Here is a 13,519-nt window from a genome sequence, read left to right as displayed (position 1 = left end):
CCCTCCCCCTGTGGGCCTGCCAGTGTCCTCCTAGACCCATAAGCCTCCCTGATCCTGTCTGCCCACCTCCCCCCCGCCCCCAACACTTAACTCTGGCTCCCTTGGTAAATGCCTGCATGTAGCAGAACCTGACTCAAGTTTAAGTAGTTTGAAGTAAGCCACCTCACCTGAGTCAGGTTGTTTGAATGCTTGCTAAGGTTCTTTGGGTAGACGTGATATCTTTTATTAGACCAACTAAATAGCTGGAAAAATTGTTCTTTGCAAGCTTTCGGGCACAGCAACCTTCTTCAGGCATAGGGAAAGTGCTTGTCTGCACTCTCCATTGCTGGCATTGTGGTTTTCACTTTTTGGTGATGCCTGGGTTTATTCTTATATACATGAGTTATTCTTTTACTGTCTCCTGTGGGAATTTTATATCTCTGCAGGAATGGATCTGGGTACTGTGGGAGATAAAATACTGAACCAGAGGGATCCCAGTCTGTTCTGTGTTTCTATATTTTAAAATTTATCCCACTTAATGCACATCAGTGGGCATATATTCTACAAAATTTATGCACTTTGTAAAATACAAATAAGTTGCCTGACTATATCTATTACTCTCCTAGTGCTGCTATATCTACTAGCTCTGCTAGAGGGGAACATATCTCCCCTCTCCATTTCTCCCCCACAAAAAACCCAAACTCCTATCACTATGCAGTCTATGTATCAGGGGGAGCTTGGCTTCTGGAGCCTAAGGCCAGGAGCAAGGTGATAAATTAGTTGGGAGATGTGTTTTCTTTTTGTTTTTAGGGGACCATGAGACTCTGAATATATTTTAGAACAACCCCAGACAAGATCTTGGCTGTCTCTGGATAGGGAGAGGACAAAAGGTGGATCCTTGGTCTCTGTGCTCCAGGGCACAAATCCTAGCTTTGGACCATGACTCGCATTAGTTTGCCACTGTACAGGATAGAACAAAAAATGGTTCCTGTAAGGCCTGATCCTGGTTTGTCTCTAAAATGCCTTCAGCTTAGATGCTTTTCTTGGGAGAGCTGATCCTTCTTCAGCTTTAGGACACCAAGGTCTCCCATTCTCTTGCTGGGCAGCCTATTGCATGCCCACAGGCTCATCCTATACTTCCAAATGTAAGAATATGCTAAGAGAGATTCAGTTCCAGGGAGTTTCTCTACAACCAGAAGTTGAGAGGTTTTTTATCTTTGTATATAAACTTGTGAGCTTGTAAGTAAATTTATGAACTTAACAACATCTATTCTAACCTTCCACAGAAGTACTAATGGGCTTATTTTGAAAATGTATTTATTCTTGGTATTCCTGTGGATTAACAGAAATAAAGAAATGACCTCCTCAGACAATAGTGAAAGTGGGTGGTGAATGAGTCAGCATGGTAATTATGCCAGCAAAGTATTAATGCAAATAACTCTGAGGGCATTTTACTGGTACAAATTGTTACCATTTCAAACAGTTTCTTGATATCACAAGTTGTTTGTTAAAATTTCTGACTTGTTCCCACTATCATGCACGTATCTATGTAAATGAATGTCATAAAACCAAATATTCCTGCAGTGATGACACACGTTTCTTTCTATATTATCAGAAGCTCTTCCCTTAGGCATTCTGGAGAAAAAAAAAACAATTCAAATAATTCAATATCCTTCTTAAAGACAAAACCCTACTTCATTTCAAACAGAGATATATCTCTGTTCTAGTGAGTACACACCTTTTTCCAAATGGAGGGAGTCTAGGACTGGGAAATGTTGGCCTTGATATTGGTCCTTGAGGAAACAAGTTGAACTTGCCATTTCAAACCCTTGTCTTAGTAGTTTGTCAAGTATCTCAGGGCAGCATTATCATCTCTCTGATTCTTGGCTCTCAAATAAAGATGAAAACCCCCCCACTAGCATGATGTAATCACATAATTTAAAGATAACCTTAGGAAATAATTTTTTTAGATTTCCACACTTGCTTTAAAATACCACAGTGTTAAGTCATGAATCTATGTAGGAGAAAAGTAGTTATAAGTCATTCAGTTGAGGTTATTCAAAGATTTACTATGGTATAGAAGTCACTATTTTTTTCAATACAAGGTGCTAGTCTTTAGCAATAATTGCAGTAATGGCACAGACTAGCCAACAAGTATTTTTGCAGAGAAGGGATTTCCAGTTTGTAGTACTTTTCAGAGTTCTGAGCATTTGAATCAGCTCATTGCTGCTCGAGGCATAGCAGACACTCCAGGTATAAATGCTATGTATTCAGCTGCAGAAATGTGTATAGTGTTCAGTCATATGGGTCAACTTTGAAAGAAAAGTCTGAACTGAGTGTGATATGGCAACAGTAAAACAAGCTTGGTGAGATGGAGAACGTTCCTTACAGTGAGAGATCTACAGTACTTGATCTATTTAGTTTATCAACAAGATTTTTAAGAGATGACATGATTGCAATATTTAAGTACCTTACCAAGAAAAAAATACCAAGTACTAAAGGATTATTTATCCTAGCAGAGAAAGAACCAAGGGCTGAAAGCTGAAGCCAGAATAAACCACATTAAAACTAAGGTACACATTTTTAACCATGTGGGAAGTCAACCATTGGAATAAATTAACAAAGGCAGCAGTGGATTCTCCATCTTTTGATAGCCTCAAATCAAGAGTGGATGTTTTTTTCTGGAAGATATGTAGCCAGGCACAAATTATTAGGTTCCATTCAGGGATAACCAAGTGACGTGTTATGATTGTGATATGTAGGAGATCAGAGACAATGTGATAAATTGGTATGTTTTGGGTTTTGCTGCTGTGAATCTATGATACATGTGTGGAAGGAGGACATAGGTGCGACAGTATAATTTAGCAAAAGCAGAGTGTGTAGCAGCCATTTTTAGTTTTTTTAATCACTTCTCTGTTACAGGATTGTAGCAATAGCTGTTGGAGAAATGGACACAGACCTGCATTTTGTAAACTTTTTCTGTGTTGGACAAATAGGGTCATAAAACAAATTGCTTCCAGGTGTTCTGAGCATTATATCTGGTGTTTTTATTAGCATGTCACTGATTATTAGAATCTAAGATTTTCATTTAAGAAGTGTGTTTCTAGTGTGTTTGGTTAGAAAGGAAATACTGATAATGTGACCCCTGCCAGGGTCTAACACAGAAGGCATATATAGTAAATCTCACATTTATGTTTAATAATCTCTTGATTCTAAAGCCGATGACTTGATTTTAGAGAGATCTGAGTCATGACTTTTGAGTAGTTGGAATTGGTTACACTTACCAAATTTTAGGAGGAACTAAAAGTACTGGGAACAGGAATTTACTTGCATGGCATTAAGAGTTTGTCTTAGAAGTGATGAAAACAGGATCTTTCATACCCTGCACACTATATAAACTATTTGCATAGCATACAATCTCCAGTTGTGAAAACCACAATTGTTTCACATATGTCCCAGGTTTCAGAAAGATCTGACTTTATCTTGCTCTCCATAAGAATTGCCTGCTTGCTGACAGCTTGACCAGTGCTTTATATTCACCCTTTATAGGTGACTACTTGCATGGTGCTCCAGATCCCAGTTTTCTCCTGATTGCTACAGCTTAGCAATTCTTCCTTTTGATCTTAATTCTTTTTAGATTGCTTTTCCCTGACTTTGTTTCTCTCACCTCTAAGGAGAATTTTTCCTAAGATGCTCAGTAGCTTGGAGACTAGGACTCTCTTTTCCCATATCTAGGGGTACTTACCCTCTATTAAGGTTATGATGAAAGAGGTTGTTATTCTGCATTGCTGTCTCTCTGGTACTCCCACAATCAATAAAAAAAATCCTAACAGGGAAATATTAATGGTATATATAACATGCTGTCAAAATACAACTCATGCAATTACCACTGGCCACTTCTACATGAGCAGTACCGTGCAGTCATTTAGTACTTGCATAAGTATTGATGTTAATGCACAGTAGCGTCACTACATGGTTTTTTTCAGATGCTACTGCATAGTAACTTGTTACTAGTGACACATGTTGGACCATTTCACAGCAGCAAATAAACACATTTGCTCTGACTTGGTCCCATATAAGAATGAATTTCACCATATGAACATGAACTTTTTTGCATATTAAATATAGTGTTTGTATTTCTAGGAAGCAATAAAAGAACTGAGGAAAGGCTACAAAATGCATTGTTTTTAATGAAATTGGTTATTTTTTTAATCCTAGCTCTTAGGCTGGTAGGACCAATGATTTGGGAGTTTTTATTTTTGAGGGGCTTTTTTGGGTTTGGGGGTTTTTTTTTGCATAATTGTACCTGGTGGTAGATGGTAGAAAATCTTAAAAACCTTCCTCCATCACCATCACAGGCTAATGGAGTTTTGCAGGCAGGATAAATCTGTTTCTTGCTACTATTCTGCAGTTTGTATAGTGGTTTCTCAGCAGGAGCTGCACAGGTTTGAAAACTCCATGGAAATGGCAAAGTAAAGCACATTTTCCAGTGAAGATGTAAAGGCTGGATGAATAAAAGAAACGGAAAAAGAAATAGAAAAGGAAATAGATCTGCTCTAAGGATGTTAGAATAAAATTCTGCCCATCCCTCAGATAATAGGTTGCTGTCTCAGTTTTTCTTGCATTTGCTCAGGGAACACGAAGACTGAACTGTTTTTCTTGGGAAAAAACCTGCTTATGTAATTGTTTCTTTCAAGAATATAGACACAGCCTTACAGAAACTGATGTACTGAGGTAAATTCTAACTTTAAACACAAATAGACCTTTCTTTCTGTTGTAGCGAGTCAACATTTAAAGTTGCAAGTGTGGCAGATCATTATTTTTCTTTACCTTAGTAGATGTGCTTTAAACAAATGTACTCTTTGTGTAGGTGAGATATACAGAACTCAGAAAAGCTAGGGGGAGAAATTAAGTGCTGCCTAGATAATTTCATTTGGGTAGTTCACCCAGAATTATTTAAACTGTATGTTGTTTTCAGTTTTACTTTACAACAAATGAAATTTAGGTTTAGATGGCTTACTTTAAGCTACCTAAACCTAAATTTAAGCTACCTAAACCTAAATCAGGAATAGCATATTCATGTGTTCACCACTGCTAGGAGTGGCATGAGCAGATTGAGGTAAGTAACTTGGGTTGGGTGGGAGAGACTGGCATGGGGGTAGGGGGTGGGGGGTGGGGGGGGTCTGTGGGAGGGGCCCTGGCAGGTCCCAGGAAGGGGTTGTTGGGATGGCCGGTCTGGAGTGGGTGTAGTCAGGGGGATAAAAATAGTCCAGTCAGGGTTGGGAGGGGGCAGGAACAGCATAGCCCTGGGGCTGGTGTGAGTAGGTCAGCTTTCCCAGCCCCACAGTTGCTCTGTAAATTTATGTAGGCATTCCTGATATTGGGTTAACCCTTCATAGATTAGGTTAAACTTTTATCAATATAAGCTTATTTACTTCCTGAGGTGAACTAACTTAGATTGGGCATGCTATTTTTTCTGGTTGATTTAAGCCCTGCAAATGCCTGTATGATCAGGATTTTAGATTGACCTCATCTTGGTCAGGTTGATTTAAATGCAACACTTGTAAGTATCCAAATGCAAATTTAGCCCCAATTTAAATTTGTGAAGATTTTTTGATCAAATCTAGTACCAATCAGAATCAGGCCTGTGCAAAGTGGCAAGTATTCACTTTGGATTTGGACTTGGCCAATTCGGAGGGACAGTGATTCGATTCGGAGCTTTGACTCGCTGTCCCGATTTGATTTGGTGGGTGGAAGGGGGCGGAAAGGGGTGTGGAGGAGGGAGGGATTGGGCTTGGGGCTGGGACAAGATTCCCAGCCAGGGTGAGGGGCACAGGACTTGGGGAGCTGGGCAGGGAGGGCGGGGGATATGGGCACAGCAGTGCTCGGAGCAGGGCTATGCCTTGTTGTCACTTGCCCAGTCAGGGCGGGGGGGCGGAGGGGGCGTGCAATGCAGATGTGGCTCCCTCTGGGGAGAAGGGGGCAAGTGGCAGCAGAGCATAGCCTCTGCTCCCAGCACTGCTGTGCCCACATTATGAACCCCTCCCTTTGCCCCCCTCTCTGACTCCCATGCTCCCCTGCCCCAGCTGGGTAGCTTGTCCCAGCCCCAGCACCAATCTCTCCTCCCCCCCGCCCCTTCCTCCCCCCCACAACAGACTTACCAGTTGGAGGCAGCTGTGTCCAGTGTGGTTCAGACTGCTGCCTGTTTAGTCTATGGTTGAATCTTCAAAGTGGCACTGAATTTTTTCTGAATTGATTCGGAGGCTTCTGCTATGATTTGAACCTTTTAATTGGTCTCCTGATTTGATTCGGATTTGGAGATTTGGCGGCTGAATTGGGCCAAATCTCCTCTGAATCAAATCAGCTACCAAAGCTTCACACAGCCCTAATAGGAATGTTTCCCTAATTAAAAACAAAACAAAACAAAATCACAATATAACTCTCAAAACACCCGTTGCTTTCCGACAAAGGCTGCCTATGCATGTGCCGGTTCACATTCTAATTAGAATGCTCCAGCATTGCCTCACCATCATGTGTATTAAGTCCCTGTGCATTTTAAAATGCCTGTGGGGGCACTTTAGTCAAACTTCATTGAAATGAATTTTAGCTAAAGTATCTTGGGGCCATTTTTAAACACACAGGAGCTTAATACACATGATGGTGAGGCATTTTAATTAGAGCGGCTCTCCAGGAGCTACTGTAATTAAAACACCTCCCCCCCCATTCCTGAGCATGTGTATAGGCAACCAATATTCTCTTGCTGTCTTTGAAATCCAGCTATAACAACATTTAAAACCTGATAGTGAAAGTGAATTTAAACATTTTAAACTTGACTCCATAGGTTTTCATTGTTCAAATAGTGAGAAAGAAACAAGGGTAACTGAAAACTGGATCGTGTTGAGGAAATATAACTTTTAAATGTCTAACTTTTAATAAGCAATAACTAATATATCTGCAAACAAATGTATCTGCTTACAACATACAATTTTTTAAGTTGGCAGTATATCTTTAAACTCATTGCAAACAAATCTGGTACCATTTTAAGTTCAGATTTGAATATAGTCTATAACAAAATTATGAATCATGAAGATGAGAAAAAACAAAATTACTCTTGCCAGTGCTCGTTACTTTGAAGAAACATTGCTACAGCATTCCAGCTAATTGGCAAGTATTCTTTCACTGAGGCTTGTAGCAGGTTTCCATGAAACCTGCAGAGAAGAAAGGACAAAGGAAAAACAACCCCTTCCACTTCACAGCTACTGTTGCCTGCTGACAAGCTGTCATTTTCCTTCTCCCACTCACCCTGCTTTGAGTTCAGACTTCATTTGCTGAGTTCCATTATAGAAAAATTGCAGAGATGTATTATTTGTAGTCTTTTCAATAACATTTATCTTCATGCAATCTAAAAAGTAATAAACTATTGCTAGACTGATTATCCAGTGTTCTCTATTGTCCATGTTCACCTTTGCAAAATGGAGGAAAAATTAAATTGCTAATAGGAATGAGGTAACATTTATGATAGGGTAGCATTTTGTTGGTGAAGGTGAAACCAAAGAAGGCTTGAGACACAGGGAACAAGGTCTCCTGAAGTGAAACTTGGACAGTATTTCAGATGGAAATGAAAGGAACTCCAGAATTTGCTCATCTGAATTCTCTTTTCCAAAAGACCCTTGGGTACTATAATAGATAAAGAAGTGTTTAGATTGACTTCTACTTGGTTAACTGGAAGATGGGGGCTAGGATGGGAAGGAATATAAGAAAGACCTCTTATAGCTGTTAAGAGCTTCCTTACTAAGTGTCTTTACATATCCAGATTTATACAAGTTTTGAAAGGGATTTAAAAAAAACATATTTTAGATCTTAAACTGAACCCTAATTACTAAGGACTAGAATGGGGCCTTGAAGTGGGGTCATATTCTTCCACATCCCTCCACTATGATGTATTCTGAAATTTCATCTGTTGCTGGTCACAGTTGGAGACACATTACTGGACTAAGGGGGCCACAGTTTTGATCTGTTACAGAAATTCCTATGTTCCAAGCAATGTTGCGTTCAACTCCAGAGGTGACTGCACTTCATAAATAGGTCTAAGAGAAAGGACCCAAAAGTGTTGTACAAACCTAATAATTATACTTGATAGGAAAAACAGAGGGGCTTTTAATGTTGTGATTTCTCATTTCTCAGGGTTTCATGTGACAAAACCAGAAGAAGTAGGTAGGACTTGGGTGCCATTTTACGTGAATTCAAACGCCCAAAGCAGAGGTTTGGGTAAATGTATTGGTTCATTGTCAGTATTTATGTAGTACCTAAGAGATTCAGAGCTCTTTACAAGCTGTATATGACAGAACTTCCTGAGTGCTAGCTAGTGCACTTTGAAGTTTCCATGTATCTTTTTGGGGAAAAATATTGAGTAGATCTTCTCAGTATCTTTACAGACTCCTCAAGCTTGTCCTGCTAGGTTGGACAAATCAATATTTCTTTGCAGTGACATAATATGCGGATACTAGCTTTAAGTAAAATGACTGAAATACAGGGAGTGTGCTCTGAAGAACTAGCTAATCAGAAATAGCCAAGTTAAAACTTTTTCTTTGCTTCACAGACTTTGAGACCAAAAACAAAACAAACAAACAAACCCTACACACAATATTAGAAGATAGTAAACAAGCTGGATCTTTTAAACTTCATGTAGCAACTCTCTGACAGAGTCCCAAACAGATGGCTTGAGAGAGATTTGCTTTTGAAACCCCTTCATTGAAAAAGCAGCAAATAGTTGTAAATTTGGCACACAACTCTGTGTACAGTTGGTAGATTTATCATGTGGCTACATCACACAAATCTTCCCCCCACACCCTCACCTGAAAAAGCACTTTTCAGAATTTAAAATGTTTGCATGAAATAGAAATCTGGAGCTAGTGAGTGAATCACTGACATAAGACACGCATTTTTCATCAGTTTACAATCACAAAACTAGATTTTCAGTAGATATACCTAGAAAAAAATAGTCCATTCTAATCCACTGCTGACAATGATCTTTGTTTATGTATCAGCAACACTGAGTCTCATATATGTATAGTTGCTTGGCAAGTTCTGGCATCCAACCCACAGTATTTCTGCTGGTTCCTTTCAAACCTTCAGATAGTAATTGCTTTTAATCTCCTTTTCATAATTATATTCAAACTGCTGTATGCAAAGTTAAAAGAGGAGTGAGCCTAGCTTAGGAAATAGCAGTAGACTTAAATATATATATCCCACTTATCCCACATACAAGTCGTGTTAGGGCAGGGGCAGACAATTATTTTGGCTGCAAGGCCACTTAACGAGTTTTGGTGAGCTGTTGAAGGCTGCATGGGTAGCCGCACCTCTTGACAGTTGCCCACCCCCCAATCACCATCTTGAGACAGGAAGTCCCACCCTAACGCCTGACTTTTGCCACAGGAAGTCCCTCCCATTGCCCCTCACCCCTGGAAGTACTCCTTTTGGGAAAAGGGGTTGCCATCTTAAAACCAGAGGAAAACCAAATCATACACTAAGAATAAAACAACTACTTTACCAAATTTTAATTTCATTACAAAAAATATTCTTGTTATGATTTGTGTTTGCATAGTGTATATGGAGGAGATCGCATAATGACTCAAAAATAAAGTCTTAGTCTTGTATATTATGTATGAGTATGGTGGGGTGTATATGTGGGGGTTATGGGGCAGGGTCTGAGTGTGTGGCATTTGTGGGGTGTGAGGGGGGATCGGGGGATATAAGGGGGCATGGGGGGATGTGGGGACCCCCCCACTCCCTCCCATTCTCCCCCCATGGTGCGTAGCCCCCACTGGCCACAACAGCAGGAGCAGCAGCAGCAGCTGGGGGCACTGGTGTCCGGTGTCTGGTGGTGCACAGCTCTGGCCAGCACTGCACATCATGGCAAGGAGCACAGCCCTGCCAGACTGCCTCTATTGCCAAGGCTCAGCATTATGCATGTGCAGTTCTCACACTTGTGTGTCACTGGAAGGAAGCAATGCACACTGGAGCTGGCTGCTTTTCCCGCCCCCTGTCACACTCCCCAACACTCCCTCAGACCCATACCCAGACCCACCTGAGCTGTGCACTGTTGCTATGGACATGGGATCCATGCTGCCGCCAGCTCCAGCCCCATACTCCCTGCCCCTGACCAGCTGCAGCTTTTCATCGCCCCCACCTCCACCGCTTCCCTACCTAGACTGAGTGTGATGCTGGGGAAGCCAAGCAGGTCCCCTGGCAGCTGCAAAAGTGGCAGCAGCAGCCATTCCTGGAAGCTGCTGCAGGCTAGGCCGAGTCCTTCCACCCACAAGGGTGAGAGAAACATACAATAGGGCATGTTGGCAGGGTGAGTATATATGGGCTTCTTGCTCCCACCCTTGTGGGAGGAAGGGCTGGGCAGTAGGGCTGTGCTATATTTCCCCTTCCCCCCATGGCTGGGCAAGTGGCAGCAGGACATAGCCCCTGCAGCTCCCACTTTGGGGCAGAGCCAGATACAGCTGGAGGAGCTGCGGGAGAAGCCCCCATGGCTGCCCTTCCTGGCCCTATCCCCCAATTGGCCCAGCCCCTAGCACTTAAAAAAAAAAAAAAAAAGCCCTGCACTGACCGGCCACAGTCACCGCTGCCAGAGCTGGTAAGTGCGGGTTTTTTGTTTTTGTTTTTTAATTGCTGGGCTTCTGGGGCCTGGTGGGGCAGCCATCAGGGGTGGGGCTGGGCGGGGGCAGGGTGGAGATCAGGGAGTGGAAGCTGTATGGGGGGAGGGCTCTGTTTTGTGGCCCTAGAGCCCCCACAACTGCTGCTACTGCCAGTGAATAGGGCTTTTTTTGTTTGTTTGTTTTTATTCCTGGACTGCTGGGGCCAGGAGCGGGGAGTTGGGTGATTGAGGAACAGGGACTGCATGGGGAGGCAGGCTCTGCCAGGAGGCTTAGTGTGGGGATTTTTATTTTATTTTAAAGTGCTGGGACTAGGCTGGTCATTCCACATCCCGGAGGTGCTACATAGAAATGCAGACTCGGCTTCAACTATTAGTAACACCTCTGGAGCAACTTATTGGCTAATTATATATGCTGAAGCTTGCAAGATGCAGATAACATCATTCTCTGGTAGACGGAGTTTGATGCCTGGCTCAGTGAATGTTGCTGTCCCATTGGTCTGTCTCCTACTTCTCCCAAAGCTACTCTCTATACATGTACAGTCAAGAGTCTGTGAAATGCAACTCCATGGCACAGAGGTGGCTACAACTAACCTTCTGCTACCTTTTGTCTGTTGGGCAGTGTGGCATTTGCTCTCTATATAGGGTTTCTGTGGTTGCTTACAGAGCTAACAGATGTTCTTCACAATGGCATTGCAAAGTTATGCAGCAACAGTCTTATTAACCATTAGGGGCTTGTGATCAGGCCCCAGTCCAGGCATAGTCTCACCCCCTAAAATCCATACATAACAAAGCATTTGTTGCAAATCCTAATAGGGCTAGGATAAAAGGAGAAAGACTTCTTTTTCCTTAGTTGTGATACAATCAGCTTAGCATCAGAAGGTACATTTTCAGTGTAAGTAGCTACAAAGAAAAGTTACTCAGGATTTTAAAAAATATAACTGTCAAATCTATACCACTTTGCCTCTTGGTTGCCCATTCCATAATGAGAAGAGGAAGGGACTGAATTGTTATTTGTAGTTTGTTTTATTAACTTGTTTACTTAGGTTTTCACTTGTACTGCAGTTACAATTACAATAAATGTCACCTAACAACAAGTAATGTTATTGGATTCACAGATGTACATGGATATATGGGAGTAGGTTAGCAGTTTTGCTATTTTATTATATTTTAATAGTGGTTATGATTTAGAAAACAATAATACAAGTTAATGGACAGGATTTTGACTTAAGTTTTTCATTACAGTATATGATAATGTAATGTCATAGTGCTATTTAATGAATTTCATATTTTACAGCATGGGAAGCAAGAGATTATTACTGTTTGGACTGTTTGGATGAACACCAGTAAGTATCATTATTAGAAACTGTAGGCTGACCTTAGATGGAAAATAGATTTGCAGATTCTTAACTATCTATCCAGATGCATTTATGGTTCTCTTGTTTATTCCTCATTATTATATTATTTGAATACTCCCATGTTTAAAAAACCAAAACCAACCAACCAAACAAAAAACCCAACAGTGCACACACTCTCTGCTTTTCTGCCTGGAATGTGCAGTTCTCCTTTCTCCTTGCTAGGTTTTCTTTCTAGATTTATTAAGGGAAAAGTGGCAGAGATCTTTGGTTGGAGCACATAGTCAGAGCTAAGTCCTGCCCATTTTAAGAGCCAGATTTAAAAATAAATCTCAGCAGCTAGCACCTTCCATTCTGACTGCAGACTGCTGAATGCTTTTGAAAGCACTTCAATGTCTAAAAATGGCGTCTAGACCAGGTAAAAAAAATCTTATTAGACACTTCTTTTTCTTTTCGACAGAGTTCATAGATTTGTAGAAATCAAAGTAGTCACAGAGATGATTTGCTTTTGGCTGAGTTCTGATGTACCCCAGAAAGTTTCTGTTGGAAACTTGACAGGTTTCCTTCCAGCTGGTCTCTTACTTAGTGGGCAGATTGGTAGTCTGAGGGGGAGCAAAGATGCCGGGCTCAGAATCCCTTTACTATTCTACATGGATTCCCAAGGCTTCCGTGGAACCCACCTCTCGGTTAGCTCAACATATGGACAGCCTCACAACAAGGGTCCTTGGCCAATGAGAGCCTGCCATATGGAACAGCGCAGAGCTGGAGACGCCAGAGCTTTCTAGATAATATGTATCTGTGGTAGCCACAGGTGAGCTGTCTGAGTGCTGTCTCTTTTGTTTGGTATAAACATTCTTCTAGTCTGACTTCCCTGCTCTTTGGAATATCATCTAATCACCTGTAAAACATATGCTGAAGACCAGTGTTTCTCAGCTAGGGTGTCTGGGGTTCTGTGAGATCCCTTTAAGGGTGTTGCAAGGTGCCTTACAATATTAGTACTGTAAGGTGTGCAAATACCTACATATGATTCACAAGATAAACCCAGAGGGCATGTCCAGATGTGTGTGGACGTTTGGTTCCCTGGGGACAAGTAACACTGGCGCACCTTGCATTGCAGCTACTTGTCCCTGGGGAACACCTGAGCCATGCATGCTTTGGTGCCCTGCAAGTTACATGGGGGGCAGTAGGGGAGACTGGGGCCAGCACTCTGCTGGTCCTAGCAGTCTTACCTGGCATCTTGGGAGAGTCCCAGGGCTGCAGCTGGGGTGATGCTGCTGTGGGGAGCCTGGCAGGCAGCTGCAGTGTGGCTGCAGGTAGCCCAGCTCCACTTTTCAGCAGTGCATGCTGCTCAAGCATGTGCTGTTCCAGGTTTTTTTTCCTATGGCTTTTTTTTTTTTGACCCCTGGATATCCAAGGGTTGAAAAAAGCCGTGAAAAAAAAACCAATTTGAGCAGCGCACACTCAGACAGCATGCCCTTGCAATACGGAGAACACTGGACTATGCAGTATACTAGCTGTATTTTTA

The sequence above is a fragment of the Crocodylus siamensis genome, chromosome 4 (genome assembly GCF_052110815.1).
Source record: "Crocodylus siamensis isolate JL-2025a chromosome 4, ASM5211081v1, whole genome shotgun sequence".
NCBI classification, from domain to species: domain Eukaryota; kingdom Metazoa; phylum Chordata; order Crocodylia; family Crocodylidae; genus Crocodylus; species Crocodylus siamensis.
Note: the sequence above shows the minus strand (reverse complement) of the source record.